We start from the raw sequence: 7,383 nt of genomic DNA, 5'->3' as shown, positions 1-7,383 counted from the left end.
ATATGGGGAACAACTAATCCAGTTTGTCCAGGACTAACAGATTTCTTGGATGTGGAACTTACAGGTTTTTTTCTTCCAAGTTTTTATTTAAATTCAAGTTAGTTAACATTGAGTAGTATTGGTTTCAGGAGTAGAATTTAGTGACTCATCATGTACATGTAATACCCAGAGCTCATCCCAGCAAGTGCCCTCTTTAATACCCATCACCCGTTCAACCCATCCCACCACCCAACTCCCCTCCAGCAACCCTCACTTTGTTCTCTATCATTAAGAGTCTTTTATGGTTTGCCTTCCTCTATGTTGTTATCATATTTTATTTTCCTTCCCTTCCTCTATGTTCATCTGCTTTGTTTCTTAAATTCCACATAAAATTGAAATTATATGGTATTTTTCTTTCTCTGACTGATGGATTAACATAATACCCTCTAGTTCCATTCACGTTGTTACAAATGGCAAGATTGCATTCTCTTTTTTTTTTTTTGGCTGAGTAATATTATATATATATTTATATATAATACATTTATTTATATATACCTCAACCCTCTCTCTCTCTCTCTCTCTTTCTATATATATATATATATATATATATATATATATATATATATACTCTTCTTTATCCATTCATCAGTTGATGGACATTTGGAGTCTTTCCATGTTTTGGCTATTGTGGACATTGCTGCTATAAATATTGGGGTGCCTGTGCCCCTTCGAATCAGTATTTTTGTATCCTTTGGATAAATATCTAGTAATGCAATGGCTGGGTCATAGGGTAGCTCTATTTTTAACTTTCTGAGAAACCTCCATATTGTTTTCCAGAGTGGCTGCACCAGTTTGCCTTCCCACCAAAAGTGTAGGAAGGTTCCCCTCTCTCTGCATCCTTACCAACATCTATTGTTTCCTGACTTGTTACTTTAGCCATTTTGACAGGTGCAAAGTGGTATCTCATTGTGGTTTTGATTTGTATTTCCCTGATGATGAGTAACGTTGAGCATATTTTTGTGTGTCTGTTGGCCATTTGTATGTTTTCTTTGGAGGAACTTTCAGTTTTAAAACAGGGTTTCAGCAAACCATACTGCTTTTGTTAGGATGTCCAGTGTTTAACCCAGGAAAATCTCAGGAAAACCAGGATGAGTTGGTCACCTTATCCCTACGACCATTTTGAGAAACTTTAAAATCAAAATGATATTAATAATGATATCAAAAAGTTATTTTTCTTTTTCACTCTCATCCTCTCATGAGTGTACAGTGGGGTGTTCCACTAACTACTGACGATGGTGACATCATTGCTTTTGCAGCTAATGGAATGTGTGCTTATATATTTTTGTTTAAATAATTTTTAGTTTTAATTTCTAATTCAGTAAATATAGATAGAAATAAGTGACAGCAAAAATTCCTTGGGAGTCCTCAGGTCCTTTCAATTTTTAATTGAAAATTTTATTGAGATAATAGTAGAGTCACATGCAGTTCTAAGAAATAGCACAGATATTCCATGTACACTTTACCCAGCCCCCCACAATGGTAACATTTTATAAAACCATACTGTAATATCACAGATAAGACACTGACATTGATCCACTGATCTTATTTGTATTTCTCCAGTTCTACTAGTACTCAAGTGTGTGTGTATGCATTTAGTTTGATACACTTTTATCACATGTGTAAATTTGTGTATCTACCATCACGATCAAGATACTGAACAGTTCCATCACCACAAAGATCCCTAATGTTGCCTTTTTATAATCACACTCACCTCCCTCCTGCACCCCATCCCTGATTCTAAGCATTGGCAGCCACTAATCTATCTTTCATTTATAAAATTCTGTCATTTTGTAATCTTTTAGGATGGGCTTCTTTCACTTATCATAATTACCTAGGACTCTACCCAAATTGTATTAATAACTCACTGCCATTTATTGCTTAGGAGTACTCAATCTGTTTAACAATTCACCTATTTAGGAACATCTAGGTTGTTTCCAGGTTCAGACTGTTGAATAAAAGTCCAATGTACAGATTTTTGTGGGAGCATAAATTTCTATTTCACTGGATAAATTCCCAAGAGTGCAATTGATGGGTCCGATGGTAGTGACAGGTTTAGGTTTATTAAAAACAAAAACAGGGGTTCCTGGGTAACTCAGTCAGTTGAGTGTCCGACTCTTGATCTCAGCTCAGGTCTTGATCTTGGGGTCGTAGTTTCAAGCCCCATTTTAGGCTCTACACTGGGCATAAGACCTACTTAAACACGGGCACCTGGGTGGCTCAGTGGGTTAAGCCGCTGCCTTCGGCTCAGGTCATGATCCCAGGGTCCTGGGATCGAGCCCCACATCGGGCTCTCTGCTCAGCGGGAAGCCTGTTTCCTCTTCTCTCTCTCTCTGCCTGCTTGTGATCTCTATCTGTCAAATAAATAAATAAAATCTTTAAAAAAAAAAAAAAAAGACCTACTTAAACACACACACACACACACACACACACACACACACGCACACACACACACGCAAACTGAAAACCAGCCACATAATTTTCCAGAGTGGCTATACTAATAAACATTCTCACCAATAACATATGAGCAGTCCAGTCTCTCCACATCCTCCCCAGTCTCTAGTGTTGTCACTATTCTGTACTTCAACCATTATAGTAAGAGCGTAGTAATATATCATTGTGATTTTAATTTATTTTTCCCTGATGCAATTTAATGATGCTAAATAACTTCTTATGCGCTAATTTTCCATTTGTATATCTTCCTCAGTGAAAGGTCTGTTCATATTTTTAGCCTATTTTCTAATTGGATTATTTAATTTTCAACTGGTGAATTTTGAGAATTCCCTGTATAATCTAGATTCCAGTCTCTTCTTGGACAGAGGGAGGTTTTTTCCTTCCTTTCCAATCCATATGCTTTTTATTTCTTTTTACTACCTTATTGCAGTGACTATAACTTCCAGTACTTTACATGTACAACATATACATAACATAATACAAAACATGTTAGCTGTTTGTTATTTGCAGACATTTTTTAATCAAGTTGAGGTAATTCTTCTCTATCGTGGGTTGAATTGTGTTCCACCAAAAGATATGTATAAGTTCTAATTCCTGATATCTGTGAATGTGACCTTATTTGGAAATAGGGTCTTTGCAATGTAATTAAGTTAAGGATCTTGAGATGAGATGATTCTGGATTTGGGGTGGACTTTAAATCCAATGATTGTTGTCCCCCTAAGAAAAAGGAGAGGGAGATTTGACACAGATGCACAAAGAGAAAGTCCATATGAGGATAAAATCAAATACTGGAGCATTGTCTATATACATGAGGGAACACCAAGAATTTCTATAAACCAAGTAGCAGAAAGACATGGCACAGAGAGAAACAACATTGCCAAAGCTTTACCTTCAGACTTTTGGCCTCCAGAACTGTGAAAGAATAAATTTCTCTTGTTTCATGCCACCCAGTTTCTGGCAATTTGTGACAGCTCTTCAAAATGAACACACATTTTATTGCTTAACTTGCTGAGCATCTTTATCATGAACCAGCATTGAATTTTGTCAGATGCTCTTTTTGTATCAATTGAAATAATCATTTGTTTTTTTTCTTTAGCCAGTTGATAGGATATATTACACCAAATAACTCTGAGTGTTGAGCCAACCTTACATATTCAAAATAAATCCCACTTGGTCATGGTGTAGAATTATTTTCAAACAGAGTAGGATTCAATTTCCTAGTGTTTTCTCATGAGTTATTGAGTCAAAGGTCATGAAAGAATTTGGTCCATAGTTTTCTATTTCTGTACTGTCTGTCTGGTTTTAGTATCAGGGTAATACTGGCCTCATAAAATGAGTTGAAAATGTTCCCTCTTCTATGTTTTGGAAAAGTCTGTGTAAAATTGTTGTTAATTATTTTTTAAATGTTTGGTAGACTTATCCAGTGAAAGTATCTAGGCCTGGGTATTTCTTTTTCAGTAGCTTTTTAAACTATGAATTCAGTTTCTTTAAGAGTTTTGGGATATTCAGATTATCTACTTTGTATTGAGTGAGTTTTAGTAGTTTGTTGTTTTGGGGGAATTGGTTCAAAGAATCAGATTTTTATTCATTTAATGATTTTCTTATTTCAATTTCATTGACTTCAGCTCTTTATTATTTCCTTTCTTCTCTTTGCTTTGGGTTTATTTTACTCTTCTTCCAGTTTCTTGATGTAGAAACTTCAATTATTGACTTGACACTTTTCTTAATTTCAAATGGAAGCACTTAGTGCTATAATTTTCTCTCTCAGCACTGCTTTAGTTCCATATAACATATTTCCATATATTATGTTTTCATTTTTATTCAGCTTTATGTATATTCTTTAAATTTCCTTTGAGATTTCCTTTTTGGTCCATAGATTATTTAGAAGTGGGTAGTATAATTACCAAGAGTTTAGGGACTTTCTTTTTCTCTTTCTGTTCTTGATTTCTAGTTTGATTCCATTGTGCTCAGAGAACAGATTCTGCCTGATTTTAATTCTTTTTTTTTAATATTTTATTCATTTATTTGACAGACAGAGATCACAAGTAGTCACAAAGGCAGGCAGAGAGAGAAGGGGAAGCAGGCTCCCCGCTGAACAAAGAGCCCAATGCGGGGTTCAATCCCAGGACCCTGGGATCATGACCTGACCTGAAGGCAGAGGCTTTAACCCACTGAGCCACCCAGGCACCCCGATTTTAATTCTTTTACATTTGTGGAGGTTTTTTGTTTGCTTGTTTATCTTTAATGGACAAGCATGTACTCTATCTTGGTAAATATTGTCCAGGTACTCAGGGAAACAAGTGCATTTTGCTATGGTTGGGTGAAGTGTTTTATACAAAGAGATATGTTTTAAGACATTATGTGGATGCCTGGGTGGTGCAGTCATTTAAGCATCTGATTCTTGGTTTTGTCTCAGGTCATGATCTCAGGGTGGTGGGATCAAGCCCCTTGTCAGGCTCCTTGTTCAAGATGGGGTCTGCTTAAAGATTCTCTCTCTCTCTTTCTCTGCCCCTCCCCCATCCCTCAAAAAAATAAATATTTAAAAAATATGAATATTCACCAAGGAAGACCACATTATGTGCCTTAAAACAAATCTTAACACATTTAAAAAAAGAAATCACACAATATCTGCTCCCAGACCACAGTGGAATTAAAGCAGAAATAAATTAACAAAAAGATTACTGGGAAGTCCCAAAAAATACATGAAGATTAAACAACACACTTCTAAAGAACACATGAGTCAAATAAATCTCAAGCAAAATTTTAAAATATTTTTAACTAATGAAAATGAAAACACAACTTATAAGAATTTCTGGTATGCAACAAAAGCAGAGCTTAGAGGGAAATTTGCAGCATTGAATGCATATATTAGAAAACAAGAAAGAGATGGAGAGGAGAGGGAGTTGAGGGAAACTGGAAGGGGAGATGAACCATAAGAGACTATGGACTCTGAAAAACAACCAGAGGGTTATGAAGGGGCGGCGGGGGGGGGGGGGGGGGTGGGAGGTTGAGGAACCAGGTGGTGGGTAATAGGGAGGGCACGTACTGCATGGAGCACTGGGTGTGATGCCAAAACAATGAACACTGTTATGCTGTAAATAAGCAAATAAAAAAAAAAAAAGAAAGAAAACAAGAAAGATCTAAAATCAATCATGTAAGCTTACACTTTAGGAAACCAGAAAAAAAGAAAAAATCATATCCAAAGCAGAAGAAAATAAATAATTAAAATTAGAGCAGAAATCAATGAAATTGAAAATAAGGTATCAATACAGAAAACGAATGAAACAAAAACTGGTTGTTGGGAAAGATGGTCAAATTGAAAAGACTCTAACTTGGCTAATAAAAAAAATAGAGTGAACACAAATTGTTAATATCAGAAATTAAAGGGGTCATGGCTATAGATACCATGGACAGTAAGTAAAAGGATGATAAAAGAATACTAGGAACAATTTTATGCCTACAAATTTGATAACCTAGATAAAATGGACCAATTCCTTGAAAAACACAACCTACTAAAATTCACACAAGAAGTAGATAGTTTTGTCAGGCCTACATCTACTTTGTATCTACTAAAGAAGTTGAATCAATAATTAATAACCTCCCCAAACAGAAAGCACCAGGCCCAGATGGGTTCACCGGTGAATTCTACTGAACATTTAAGGAGGAAATTTTATCAATTTTCTACACTCTCTCTCAGAAGATAGAACAGAAGAAATATTTCCTAACTCATCCTATGATGTCAACATCACCATAATACTAAAACCAGACAAAGACATCACAAGAAAACTATGACCAATATCTCTAATGTACACACATGCAAAAACCCTCAACAAAATACTCGTAAGTCAAATCCAACCATGCATAAAGAGATTCCACACCATGGCCAAGTGGGATTTGTCTCAGGTATGCAAGCCTGGCTCAAAATTTGAAAAAGAATTAATGCAATCTATCACATGAACAGGTTTTTAATAATCACATGATCATATCAGTATATGCAGAAAAAGCTTTTGCCAAAGTCTGACATCCATTTGTGATTAAAACTCTCAACTAGGAATATAGGGGAACTTCCTCAACTTGATCAAGGACATCTACAAAAAAACCTGCCACTAACATCATCCTTAATGGTGAGAAATTAGAAGTTTTCCTACTAAGAGTAGGAGAAAGACAAGGGTGTTGCCTTTCATCACTCCTTTTCAACCTCATTCTGAAAGTTCTACCTAATGCAATAAGATACAAAAAGGAAACAAAAAGTATACAGATTGTGAAGGAAATAACAGATGACATGATTGCCTATGTAGAAAAATCCAAAAGAATCAACAACAAAAATGAAAACCTATGGAACTAATAGTGATTAAAGCCAGTTTTCAGGATATCAGATTAAGGCACAAAAGTTTATTGCTTTCCTATATACTGGCTATGAACATGTGGAATTTGAAATTAAAAACACAGTGCCATTTACATTAGCACCCCTAAAATGAAATATCTGAGTATAAATTTAACTAATCTAATATCTGTTCAAAACCCATATGAGGAAATCTAGAAAACTCTGATGAAACAAATAAAAAAAAACACAAATAAATGGAGAGGTAATCTATGTTCAATAGAATAGGAAGTCTCAATATTTCCAAGATGTCAGTTCTTCCCAACTTGATCTATCAAGTCAATGTTATTACAACCAAAATCCCAGGAAGTTATTTTGTGGACATTGACAAAGTTATTCTAAAGTTTGTATGGAGAAGTAAAAGACCCAGAATAGCCAATACAATATTGAAGAAGAACAAATTTGGAGGACTGACACTACTTCAAGACTTTTTATAGAGATATACAGTAAGTAAGACTGTATAATATTAGTAAAAAAATAAACAAATAGATCAATGGAACACAATAGAGAGC

This window comes from Meles meles, chromosome X (assembly GCF_922984935.1).
Source record: "Meles meles chromosome X, mMelMel3.1 paternal haplotype, whole genome shotgun sequence".
NCBI classification, from domain to species: domain Eukaryota; kingdom Metazoa; phylum Chordata; class Mammalia; order Carnivora; family Mustelidae; genus Meles; species Meles meles.
This window is presented reverse-complemented; position numbering follows the sequence as displayed.